Source organism: Mobula birostris, chromosome 9 (genome assembly GCF_030028105.1).
Source record: "Mobula birostris isolate sMobBir1 chromosome 9, sMobBir1.hap1, whole genome shotgun sequence".
NCBI lineage: Eukaryota > Metazoa > Chordata > Chondrichthyes > Myliobatiformes > Myliobatidae > Mobula > Mobula birostris.
In genome coordinates, this window is record NC_092378.1 from 127271661 (window position 1) to 127285883 (window position 14223).

At 39.9% G+C, this 14223-nt stretch overlaps 2 protein-coding genes across 4 annotated transcripts in view; both read right to left on the reverse strand.

Moving 5' to 3' along the window:
- The window catches only part of tmc5 (transmembrane channel like 5), a 119801-nt gene extending 111515 nt beyond the window's left edge, over nt 1-8286 (reverse strand). For 2 of the 3 annotated variants that reach the window (XM_072268788.1, XM_072268785.1), the window contains exon 1: nt 7709-8286. The gene's annotated coding sequence lies outside the window, so the exon portion shown is untranslated. The remainder of the gene's footprint in view (nt 1-7708) is intronic. The other variant, XM_072268786.1, reaches the window with a different exon arrangement.
- A 5188-nt stretch (nt 8287-13474) lies between these two features.
- Nucleotides 13475-14223, reverse strand: part of LOC140203056 (uncharacterized) — a 159304-nt gene continuing 158555 nt past the window's right edge. Inside the window, exon 15 of the transcript XR_011887277.1 lies at nt 13475-13601. The gene's annotated coding sequence lies outside the window, so the exon portion shown is untranslated. The remainder of the gene's footprint in view (nt 13602-14223) is intronic.

Consider the following 14223-nt stretch of genomic DNA (forward strand, 5'->3'; position numbering starts at 1 on the left):
GTGAAACCGACACAGACAAAAGTGAATTGTCTTGTCTGCAACTTCACAGCGTGAAAGAAACAGATGATCGAAGAGTAATATTGGTCACTCCACAAGTGGCAGGTGTGAGACTGAAAATGGAGTTGGACACAGGCTCAGCTTTAACAGTGATCTCTGTACATGACTACAAATGACTGTTTTCTCACATACCTCTGAAACGAACTAAACTACCGCTAAAGACTTAGACAGGGCAGAAAGTGCGTCCCAAAGGCAAAATTAAAGTGACAGTGACCTACGGAGACAAAACACAGCAGCTGAGCCTCTATGCACCGAGAAATGGAGGACCACCATTGCTGGGACGTGAATGGCTCAGGAAAATCCAGTTGGATTGACACACCATCAAGGCACTAGTTGTGTCAGCAAAGGAGGGCAGCAAGGCTACATCTGAGAGACTGTCACAAATACTTGCTGACTCTGAGGAAGTGTTCATGAAAGGAATAAGAACATTTCAGCACATGAAGGCAAAGACTGAGATTGAAGAAAATGCATGTCCAAAATTTCACAAATCCAGACCAGTGCCATATGCAATCTGGCCTATAGTAGAGGTAGAGCTGAAAAATCTGGAGCAGACTGGGGTCCTGTCAAAGGTGGATTGGAGTGAATGGGCTATACCTATTGTTCCAGTGATGAAGAAAACCTCCAGCACAAAACCAGGAAAACCAAGCAAGGTGCACATATGTGGAGACGTTAAAGTGACTGTTAACCCAGTTCTCCGCACGGTACAGTATTCCCTATCCCGTATTGAGGACATCTTTGCTTCCCTGTCAGGAGGGGAACATTTCACAAAAATGGATTTGGCCCAGGCTTATCTCCAAATGGAAATCGATGAAGCATCCAAGAAATAACTGACAGTAAATACACACAAAGGACTTTACCAGTACAACAGGTTGGTGTTTGGGATAGCATCAGCTCCTGCAATCTGGCAAAGGACCAGGTCCTGCAGGGGATTCCAGGGACTCAGTGTTACCTGGATGACATCATTGTCACGGGCAAAGATGATGACAAACATCTTTCTAACCTTGAACGAGTGCTCACCAGGTTACGAGAATATGGGCTCAGGGCTAATCGACAGAAATGTGAGTTTTTCAAAAAGGAAATCTCATACTGTGGGCATGTGATCAACAAGGATGGCTTACACATGTCTCAAGACAAGATAGAAGCTGTGCTTAAGGCACCAGCACCTGGAAATGTGTCTCAGCTGAGAGCGTATCTTGGTCTAGTGAACTATTACCACAAGTTCTTGCCTCACCTATCCACAGTCCTACACCCACTAAATGCACAATTATAGACAGGGACACAATGGAAGTGGACTGAGAGCTGTGAGAAAGCATTTCAAGAAACTAAAAGACTTATAACTTCAGAAGGGGTGCTCACACACTTTGACCTCTCCTTACCAATCCAACTAGTTTGTGATGCCTCACGGCATGGGACTGGAGCTGTGTTATCGTGCAAGTTTCCAGATAGCTCAGAAAGACCAATAGCCTTTGCCTCAAGAATGCTAACTTCAGCTGAACACAACTACGCACAGATTGACAGAGAGGCCCTAAGCCTCGTGTGGAGAGTCAAGAAATTCAGTCACTATCTGTATGGCCAAAAGTTTACCCTGTTGACTGACCATCAGCCTCTCGTGTCAATCTTCAACCCAAGAAAAGGCGTTCCAGTGATGACATCACAAAGGCTGCAGCGATGGTCTCTTTTCTTAGGAGGTCACATGTATGACATTGAACACAAGGGGGCCAAGCAACATGGCAACGCAGATGGTTTGTCACGTTTACCACTGCTGACTTCTGAGATAACTACACAAATGGATTCAGCAGAGGTCTTTCACACAACAATAGCTGAACAATTACCAGTGACAAACAGCCTCATTGAAAGGGAAACACGCAATGACCCTATGTTGTCAAAAGTGTATGACATCATGGTAAAGGGATGGCCAGCACGGGGTAACACACTGTTTCCAGCCTTCTCAGTGAGGAAGGAGCAGTTGTCAGTGTGTCAGGGAACACTAATGTGTGGCTCACGAGTTGTGATTCCTCCCAAGCTACGCACCAGAGTGCTGGAGGAACTGCACGAGGGGCACCTTGGTACCATGAAGATGAAAAGTCTTGCCTGTGCCTCTGTGTGGTGGCCAGGAATCGATAAACAGATTGAGGACTTGACCAAGAACTGCTCTGGATGTCAAAAGATCCAGAACACCCCACCACAAGCCCCTCTCCATCCATGGGAGTGGCCCTCATCACCATGGCAATGAGTGCACATTGACTTTGCTGGACCATTCATGCACTCTATCTTTTTAAATCGCTGTTGGTGCATTCCAAATGGCCGGATGTCATCAAAATGAAGACAACCACATCGGAAAAGACCATTACAGTTCTGAGGACCCTGTTCGCCAGGATGGCATGCCAGAACAAATCTGCACAGACAATGGATGACAATTTGTCTCTGAAGAAATCCAGAGTTTTGTGAAGAACAATGGAATCAAGCACTTTACATCTGCCCCTTCCCATCCATCCACAAATGGCTTGGCAGAAAGATTTGTGCAGACATTCAAGAAAGCCATCAAGGCAATAGGCAGTGAAAATCAACCACTGCAACACAAGATACACATCTTCCTCCTTGCCTATCGTAATGCAGTACATGCAATCACTAATCGGACTCCAGCAATGATGTTTCTGAACAGGAACCTGAGGTCTTGCATGCATCTTCTCAAACCAGGTGTACTGCGTGATGTGAAGAACTGACAGTTCAAACACTTGAATGCTAAGTCAACACGGAACTTCAGTGTGGGACAGTCAGTTCTTGCACGTGATTACTGGACTGAAAAGTGGCAGCCAGGTACAAGTTCTGCCATAGACGGGCCATAGATGTATACAGTGAAGGTGGGAGAGAACGTATGGAGACGTCATGTGGACAAAATCCTGGATGCTCAGGTGAAAAACACAACAACACCTTGCCCGGACTCCCCGGACATGGAAGCAAGCACTCCTGATGTGAGCACATCAGCCTCATCTACAGGTAAGCCTGTCATCAGTGCTGATGACACACCTGATGTACCTGTGGAGACTCATTCCCCAAAGCAAACGTTTCAGGACAGACGTTACCTGGAGAGGCAGAGAAGACCTCCCCAGAGACTTGAGTTATAAATCGGTCTTAGACCAATAGTAGAAAAAAAAAGGCTTGTTATAATTTGATGTTATTACGTTACCTTGTTATAATTTTATATTATTAAATTACTAAGTAAACAAATGTAGGTGTTTGTATTTTAAGGGTAAACATTTGTTTTGCATAGTGCCCCAGTAAAAAAAGTTGATACACTATTAAAATAAAAGGGGAGGAGTGTACCGTATAGCCTACAGTATAATAAGGGACTACTCTATGTTTTAGTAACACGTCGTTGCATGCGCTGTTAGGCACGTAATGATATGTATGTATGTGCCGAGTTCGGATTCTGCCAGTAAAGAACCATGAAACTTAGGTCCATCTCCAGCGTTTTTATTAATAGCATTGTTGTGTAACCGGGCTGCATACACAACACTCTCCAATAAGATTTCTATGCATGTCACAGAGCTGAAATGTTCTGTAGCATGGATAGATATACACAAAAGTACATCTTATGTGCCTGAAACTTTATTGCAGTCTTTGGTACAATTAGTCAAGTCAAGTCACTTTTTATTGTCATTTCAACCATAACTATATAGTAAAAATGAGACAACATTTTCCAGGACCATGGTGCTACATGAAACAATACAATACAAAAACTACACTGAACTACGTAAGAAAAAACACAAAAACTACACTAGACTACAGACCAATCCAGGACTGCATAAAGTGCACAAAACAGTGCAGGCACTACAATAAATAATAATAACTAATAAACAAGACAGTAGGCACAGTAGAAGGTATAGTAGGTTGGTGTCAAGCCAGGCTCTGGGTATTGAGGAGTCTGATGGCTTGGGGGAAGAAACTGTTACATAGTCTGGCTGTGAGAGCCCAAATGCTTCAGTGCCTTTTTCCAAATGGCAGGAGGGAGAAGAGTTTATATGAGGGGTACATGGGGTCCTTCATAATGCTGTTTGCTTTGCGGATGCAGCGTGTCGTGTAAGTGTCTGTGATGGCAGGAAGAGAGATCCCAATGATCTTCTCAGCTGACCTTACTATCCGCTGCAGGGTCTTACGATCCGAGATGGTGCAATTTCTGAACCAGGCAGTGATGCAGCTGCTCAGGATGCTCTCAATACAACCTCTATAGAATGTGGTGAGGATGGGGGGTGGGAGATGGACTTTTCTCAGCCTTTGCAGAAAGTAGAGACGCTGCTGGGCTTTCTTGGCTATGGAGCTAGTGTTGAGGGACCAGGTGAGATTCTCCACCAGGCGAACACCAAGAAATTTTGGGGCTCTTAACGATCTCTACGGAGGAGTCGTCAATGTTCAGCGGAGAGTGGTCGCTCCGTGTCCTCCTGTAGTCACACCACCTTCCCAGCCCTTCTGGTTATAGGTCTCCCCTTGAACTATGGAACTATAGTTACCCTTTATCTTTCTATATTCTGTATGTATCTCACTTCTAATCCTATATCTTATGGTCTTATCTCTAGCCATAGGCAAGGAATCACCATCAATGGTTGTTCTTCTTTTGTTCTTGTTCTTATGGCATTGTCTTAAATGAAGTTCAAGAATTTATTTTTAACTCCCCCATCCCTTCTTTTCTTTGGAGCAGTGGAGGCTGGTGGGATGGGGGAGGGGGTTGCAGAAACATGATAGAAAAATACAAAAGTGTGACAGGTATGTATAGGGCAGTTAGTAAAATAAAAATTTATCTCCGTGGTAGGAGTTTTTTTTTCCCCCCACTCAGTGGTTAATTGCAATCTGAAACACACTGCATCTAGATGAGTATTTGAATTACCAAGGCAAGGAAAGCTATGTACTAAATTCTGGTAAATGGAATTTGTATGGATGACTACCTGATGGTTAGCATTGATTTGGTGGGTTGAAGGATTAGTTTCTATGCTGTATGGGTCCAAAGTCTTATCTACATTACTTTTGGCAGCTTCACCTGAAAATGCATCAGCTCTTCCCAGCAACTGTCTGATGCTGCACCAAAGGAATTACATAATATTTACTCCGTCACCTGGACAACCTTAATGTAGATTTTCATAACACTGTCTATTTCTGTCCACACCTCAGCTATTAATTCAGGAATTTTCTACTATATTACATTCCTGATAAATCAACTTCAGCTTATCAAAATTCTACAGCTCAATTTATAAACTTAAGTCCCAATCACCCACAACTCATATTCACTTGTGGTACTTGATTAAACAAAACATCTATTTTAAAATTTGTCTCTTGATTTTCAAATTTTTCTTTGTTTCACCCTTCCCACATCTGTTGCCTGCTCCAGTTTAACAATAGATAACTGCACTCTTTCAATCCTGGCCTTTTGCAGTTTCCCAAATTCTCATCATTTGGTTGACCGGACATCAAATTCTGGAATTCCTTATCTTAATCTCCTTTCTTCTTGCTGCTATTCAAAATAAGTCTGTCCTAATATCCCTTGGTTAGCTTAGCATCAGATTTGTGGCTGATAATATTCCTCTGAATCATCTTGGGTCTTTTCCCCTCATTAATAGGAAAATTGTTGTTGTATACTGCAGTCATAATAGGCTACTGAATTTCTTAATTACTCTATTAAATCTAGAATTCCCATTATTATTCTTAATATTTTGAAGAAATACTCTGCAGTAGATGGCCATTGTTATCAGTGTTCAGAGTTATCAGAGTTATAAATTCATAGTCTGTGTAACTACCTTTATAAAAAAAATCACACACACACACAAATAACTAAAGATGAGAGGAGCAATAAAAAGAGGAATATGATTACAATAAAAACTACTTTAGTATTACTTCAACATTTAATAATGTCTCTGTTCTAGCAATCAGTGTTCCAGAGGAAGTGGTCAGACTGATAGATGGACAGAACTGGCAGATTCAATCAATTAACCAGCACCTGTCAAGTCAAGCTGAATTTACAGAGCTTTCAATATATATGTTTGATTCCTAAGAATATTATAGGCAAACATACAAGAATAATATTAAAAAAATCAGAATGATGGAAATTTTAACAGGTAAGGCAACATCTAAGGAGAGTAAAATAAATTCAGTGACCTTTCATACTCAGCCTTATTGCCAGTGAAACATGGAACATAACTGAGAATTTTAAAACAATACACACAAAAAGGTGGAAGAACTCAGTGGTTCAGGCAGCATCTATGGAAATGAACACATTGTTAACTTTTCGGGCAAAATCCATCCGGAAGGAAGGGGAAGATGCCAGAATAAAAAGGTTGGGTGGGGAGGAGGGGAAGGAGGCTAGCTGGTAGGTGATAGGTGAAGCCAGGTGGATGGGAAAGGTCAATAGTTGGAGAAGAAAGAATCTGATAGGAGAGGAGAGTGGACCACAGGAGAAAGGGAAGGAGGAGAGGATCTGGGGAAGTAATAGGCAGGTGTGAAGAGGTACAATGTCAGAGTGGGGAATAGAGGAGGGGGGGCGGGGGAAGAAAACTTGTTTACTGGAAGAAAAAATTCTTATTAACGGCATCAGGATGGAGGCTACCCAGACAGGAAATAAGGTGTTGCTCCTCCACCCTGAGTGTGGTCTCATCTTGGCATAAGAGGAGGTCAATTTTAAAAATGTTTTTTTTAAACAGAGAAAAGACAATGGGTTTTCATCTTTATAAGCCTATGATCTTCTAAGAAGTAAAATGTAGGATTACGGTTGGACAGTAATTAAGACAATATGACTTTTTCCAGAGTCTTATTAGAACATGGGATGCTTTGTCATAATGCTTAGGGAGCCAAGTGTAAGACCTTTATTAATGACAAATATTTTGTATAATTTACAAATATTGTAAAGTGTGAGAAATAAATTAAAGATCAAATGATCAGTGTAACAGCAATTTAACAACCTGTTTTTCTACAATGCCTTTGAGGAAGTCTCAAGACTCCTCACACCCAGTTAAGTATGACTGAAGTCTAACCATCCCTGTAAGGTACAAAAGACTGCACCTTATGCAAATAATAATGTGATTAAAGACCATATTGTGTTTAAAACACCTTGGCTGAGAGAGAAAGGTTGGCTAGGGTACTGGAAATAATTCTTGAGTTTTTCTATGAAATAGTGCCATGGAATATTTTACATCCACTGAAGAAAGCAGCTGGTTCTGTGTTTCAAAGCTCAAAGTAAATTAATTATCAAAGTAAATGTATGTCACAACATACAACCCTGAGATTCATTTTAAGCCATCCTTTATTTCTATACGCAAGTCTATGGCAAGAATTGAAGACACAGCTTTCTGATTCATTTAAAAATGCAGCACTAAAGTTATGATTATAGAAACATTACTTACTGCTTTAGCGTTTTTCATTCATATTTTTAAAAAAAAAACATTTTCTATCTTTTTGCACCATTTTTTAAGGTATTCTACCTGGAAGGTTAATTTGTTTCCGTTTCCATAGACACTGATTTCCTGACTGGAATGACACTCGGTTTCTAAACTATAAAATGTAAACATTTTAAATAATCAAGCCATTATATCATTATTTGCAACACAGAGTTTAAAAAAAAGTTTAATGATGTGCGATGGCAAGAAATGCATATGAAAAGTTATCTTACCTGCAAAGCCACAAGTCTAAAGCGAGAGCCAGTTTCCGAGAAATTTAAATCCCATTTATCTCAGGCTGTCAACCACCGGTGAACTGTGATCGAAGGTCAGAAATCTTCAGATCTTGAGCTGGAGTAGAGGAACTAAAGCAACAGGCTGCTTTGTTAATTTCTCACCACGTTTTATGACCAGTTTTAAAACAAAAAATGGCCATTGACAAAGTAAAGAAACACAAAACGATTAACTGTACTGAAATTGTAATCCTGATTAATGAACAAAGCAATATATGAAGGAAAGTGCAAATCCGCAAATTAATTTACCAGTTAATTAGCTAACATCGTATGGGAAGAGAAATAAAATGTAGGCAACAACAGGAATTCTGCAGATGCTGGAAATTCAAGCAACACACATAAAAGTTGCTGGTGAACGCAGCAGGCCAGGCAGCATCTCTAGGAAGAGGTGCAGTCGACGTAGTCGCAGTTTATCAAAAATTCTCCACACCGGGAATAGACCATAGTCGATCTTCTTTTCACTCTTACGTTTTATGGTAACGATGTTGGCACCACAGAAGCAAATGCGTACTGGTGAAATTCTCCTCCTCCCGGAACTCGTCACCCATCCCCCACTCACTTGACGCGGTTACTCGCCGTAATGTTTATAGATGGTCTATCGCTTGACCAGAAAAACGTAATTCCCAACAATAAAATCACGAAGTTATGGGCCACTATAAAGGTAGAACAATGGTTCAATATATTATGCACAAAAAAACACAGTCCGGGGAAAAAAATAATTCAAGAGGAAAGGTATTTAAAAGTATGGTAAGAGCATGAGTCAATGAAGAGACATAACTTCGCGCCAAAACACTACAGCAAATTCCTAACACTGTGTATGTAAATGTAAATGGAGAATAAAGTTATCCTTGATACGCAGAAGGATACCGATCTGTAGCGGGGTCATGAGAATATAAAATCCGGGGAGCTGTAGATGCAACTGTCGATGGAAGGATATAAAATTGAAGTATGTACAAGGATTACTAGGTGAACAGAATTTACTTCTGTCTTGGAAATGTATGTAATAGCATACATTTGGAAAATTCGTTAATGGAAGCTGTTGCTGGACGAGGTGTTAATTTTGAATCGAAAATTGCAAACATTTTTGTTAACCAAAGCTTTAAAGGAACTAAAAGAAAAAAGTAGGCAGGGGGAGGTAGAGAGCGATTATAACTTCACAGAATGACAAAAACCGGGTTGGCTAGGTGAAATAACTTATTCCTCTTAACATGTACAGAGCAAATTGTTGAGAACGCTTGTAGGCTGGTGGAGGCTAATGGGATAAACAATGTCTTTGAAGGAATCCAATCACAAGAATGGCATACAGTAATTAAATGGAAGCATTTGCAATGGAGAACTACTAGACAGTTTGCGAAGCCTGTAGAATTTTCTCTATTTCTGCATAAATATGACCTAAGATGTGATCAGATCTTCACATAAGTCCTAAAACTAGATAACGAGAACCCAATTAAATAAATAACCCAAAAAACATTATACATATTTATGAACATGGTTAACAAACTTTCTAGCACCACTGTACATGGGCCACAGTGGAAGAGAAGTGAGAAGGGCGGTCCAGACAGGCATATTTGAACTGGTTCTGAATTTAGATGCCCTATAGTTTAAGCAGGTTGAGAGACCAGTGTTAATTGTGTTCTGTTAGGAAGTAACTAATTAATGAAATAGAATGCAGACCTAAAGCAACATAGGTACAATATTACAAATTTAGGAAGAGATGGTATTTGTGATACAAGTTATTAAATTCACAGCTCAGACCCACTAAGGATACTGACGTAGAAACTGCGGTGCATCCCAAGGTGTAGAAGTGGCTAGGACATAGCGCCCAGCCTGTCCTGTTAATTCTATTTGCCTGCCTTTGGCATCTACCCCTCTAAACTTTTCTACAGATGTACCTGTCTAAATATCTTTTAAATATTGCAATTGTGCCATCTCTACCACTTCCTCTGGCAGCTCATTCCACATACCCAGCACTTTCTGTCTGAAAACATTGCCCCCAGGCCCCCATTATATTTTTCCCTTCTCTCCTGAAGAATATACCCTCATAATTTAGGCAGCTATATAGGACCAAGAAACCATCAGAGTCCAGAAATTTGATAGCAAATTGAAGGTATGGGGGCATTTGTGAGTAAGGGTATTTTACATGGTACAGTGCAGCCTCATCTGCTCATCTGGAGGGAGGAAACCAGGGAGCTGTTTATGTTAAAATCTGGGGTTTTTTAGATCAAGATTTATAACTTGGATGATTGTACTGACTTGGAATGTTGTGCTGGAAATTAGAGCCCAGGAGCTGAAGCAGTCAAAGTTAATTTATTATCAAAGTATGTACAGCACTTATAAAAAGTATTCACTCCCCTTGGAAGTTTTCATGTTTTATAACATTGAATCACAGTGGATTTAATTTGTTTTTTTTACACTGATCAACAGAAAAAGTCTCTTTCATTTCAAAGTGAAAACAGATCTCTACAAAGTGATTGAAATCAATTATAAATATAAAACACAAAATAATTGTTTGCATATGTATTCACCCTCTTCAAGTCAATATTTAATAGATGCACCTTTGGCAGCAATTATACCCTTGAGTCTGTGTGAATGGGCCTCTGTCAGCTTTGCACATCAGGACACTGCAATTTTTCCCCATTCTTCTTTACAAAACTGCTGAAGTTCTGTCAAATTGCATGGGGATTGTGAGTGAACAGCCTTTTTCAAGTCCAGCCACAAATCCTCAATTGGCTCGAGGTCTGGACTCTGACTTGGGCACTTGAGGACATTAACTTTTTTGTTTTTAAGCCATTCTAGTGTAGCTTTGACTTTATGTTTGGCTCATTGTCTTGCTGGAAAATAAATCTTCTCCCAAGTCACAGTTCTCTCCTGACTGCATTAGGTTTTCCTCCAGGATTTCCCTATATTTTGCTGCATTCATTTTACCCTCTATCTTCACAAGACTTCCAGGGCCTACTGCAGTGAAGCATCCCCACAGCATGATGCAGCCACCACCTTGCTTTAAGGTAGGGATTGCGTGTTTCTGATGATGTGATGTGTTTGGCTTATGCCAAACATAATGTTCAGTTTGACGGGCAAAAAGCTCAATTTTGATTTCATCAGACCATAGAACCTTCTTCCAGCTGACTTCAGAGCCTCCCCACATGCCTTCTGGCAAATTCTAGCTGAGATTTCATGTGAGTTTTTTTTCAACAGTGGCTTTCTCTTTGCTACTCTCCCATAAAGCTGCAACTAGTGAAGCACCCAGGCAATAGCTGTGGTATGAGCAGTCTCTCCCATCTCAGCCAATGAAGCTTGTAACTCTTCTAGAGTTGTCATAGGTTTCTTGGTGGCCTCCCTCACTAGCCCCCTTCTTGTATGGTCATTCAGTTTTTGAGGACAGTCTGCTCTAGGCAGATTTACAGCTGTGCCATATTCTTTCCATTTCTTGATGATTGACTTAACTCTATTCCAAGGGATATTCAGTGACTTGGAAATTTTCTTGTAACTATCTCCTGATGTGCTTTTCAATAACATTTTCGTGGAGTTCCTTGGAGAGTTTTGTCTTTATGGTGTAGTCTTTGCCAGGATACTGACTCTCCAGCAGTTGAACCTTCCAGATACAGGTGTATTTTTATTTCCATCAATTGAAACACCTTGACTGCACACGGTGGTCTCCATTTAACTAATTATGTGACTTCTAAAACCAATTGGATGCACCAGTAATGATTTGGTGTGTCATATTAAAGAGGGTGAATACTTATGCAATCAATTACTTTGTGTTTTATATTTGTATTTAGATTATTTTGTAGTGATCTGTTTTCAGTTTGACATGAAAGTCTTTTTCTGTTGATCAGTGTCAAAAAAGCCAAATTAAATCCACTGTGATACAATATTGTAAAAGAATAAAACATGAAAACTTCCAAGGGGATGAATATGTTTTATTGGCATTGTATATGTCACCATATTCTACCCTGAGATTTATTTTCTCTGCAGGCATTCACAGGAATATAAAGAAATACAACTGAATTTATGAAAAACTACAGTATAAACACTGACAAGCATCCAATATGCAAAGGAAGACAGATCTTGCAAAAATAAAAAAGTAAATAAATAATACTGAGACAATATAAAGTAACTAAATGACCTGACAGATGTCCCAGTGCTGCAACAGTATAACTTTAATGCTGCAGGAGCACCCAATGATTTGTGGTCCTGGTACAAAGTGATCCATAAACCTTCCTGTACTTCAAAAGGGGCACAGGGCAAAAAGAACAATATCAATTTGTTGACATTTCTTTCAAAGAAAAAGGTTGCATAATTCTGAAAAAGTATAACGCAAATAAATTTCCAGGTAACCAGGAAATGAATAGAGGTGTGATTATGAAAAGCCTAAGAGCATAGTTCTGATATTTCAGTTTTTAACTTCAGACAATCCTAATTCACTCAGGAAAGAGTACTAGATATGGATTCACTATCACAGAGCAACTTAAATTAGTCTCAGGTATAAATGTGACCTCTCACTTTTTTATACTTGGGTATAAAAGTGAACTATCACTTGCTAAAACGATGAGCAGTCAAGGCTGAGGAAAGTTTTTAAACACAGGGAAATCTGCCATTCTGGAAATCCAAGCAACACATGCAATGCTGGAGGAATTCGACAACTATGGAACTGAATAAACAGTGAATGTTTTGGGCCGCAGCCCTTCTCCAGTCCTGGGGGGGGGGGTGGGCAGGAGGAAGTGAGGGAAGGGGAGTGGAGGGAGGAGGGTGAAGTGGGGAAGATAGGAGGGAGGGGTAGGGGAGGAAGGGGGATGGTAGGGAAGGGGTAGAGTGAAGGGAGAGGAAGGGGAAAGGAAGGGGTAGGGTGCAGAGGAGGGGAAGGGGGTAGGGGAGGGGGAGGAGGAATGGAGGGGGAGAGGTTCCACATTTGGAACATCCCGATGTTCCGCATTGCATTCTCTGCTATAATGAACTGGCAGATGCCTGTATCTAACAGTTTATTATCACTGCCTCTGAATTTATGCTCTGACAATATTGCTGCTATAAATACATTTAAAAATGGAATATATTGAAACTGGTGTCAGATGTAGGTGTCTCCGAGAATCCACAAGTTTAGGAATTGCCAAAGGAAAAAGAGTGCTCAGACTGTTCTCTCAACACTGGGATGCCGCAAATAGGGTCAAATAATAGTTCGAGTAAGACATCAGTTCATTCAGTCTTGCACCAATGTTTCTGGAAAATATACAGAGAAAAGCAGCAAGATGCAATCATGTAGTGATTAAAGAAACTCACCTTGCAAGCGACTGGAATAACAGATGATAAAAATTGAACAACTGTGAAATGGGGCATTTGGAGGAAAATCTTTGCACTCACCACAGACATACAGAATGCACTGTGTGTTGAGTGTGTGCTCATCTGATGACTTGCTCTAGTTCTGATCTACCTACTGAGTCCCTGGGCATTCTGCAACATACTGAATGAAAGAGCTCATATCTGGTTTTCTTAAAGCAATGGTATATTTGGTTCAACACCATTTTATTAATAAAAAAAGCAACTTGAAGCAAGTTATTATTTATAATAAAATAGGTCATTGGAGATGTTATTGTTTATTTTCCTTATTTCAGCTTTTTCAGTATATTTTTATGTTTAATATATAATTACATATATAATGCAATTTTATCGGAAGCATTTAAAGGCAATGAAACAGCCATCACAGGCCATTAGGGTGTTGCTTGGCTGTGATCACAGGATGCCGTCTAGAGACCTGGTTGCCATCCCTAATTTGATCTGACTGCAGGACGGTCGTACAATCGAGGCCTTGCATTTGCTAGGAGTCACATGGCCATAAGGTCTGCAGGAAAAGCACAGTAGTTGACCACAATGACAGGTTAATTCAAGTGTAATCAAGCCCAGATGAAAACATTTGATATATTGAAATGGATAATGTAGAGTCACTAACTATGGTTTTAAATTTAACTGAGATAAATTTTTAAAGCATGATACAGATGCTGACCTGAGGAATCGTTTTCAATTGTTAATGAGTAAGCCTACAGATAAACACTGCAAAACATTTAAGATTTCATGGAATAAAAACAAATCTATACCTTTAAATGTCAACCTTTCAAGTTAGCAATTATCATCAGCAGATTATTCAAGGGGCAACACCAAAGTTAAAAGAAAACGCCCAGCAGCATGAAAAAAATAACCTGGAAGAGCAGTGATGCACAGCTTTTTTTCAAAGAACAGATGGACGATCCAAAATTTTTCTAAGAGCTAGTCACATGATGTACTTTATTTTAACCAGACATAACCAAATATTAATATTTTAGTCAAGTACATGAAGATACATATTCTGAACTTTATAAAAAAAACTAGGTTTATGCTGAAATTTCTACTGAACAATATCAAGACAATAATTATTCATGTATTTTAAAATTAAGTGCACTATACCTGGTGGTTTTATTTCTGATACC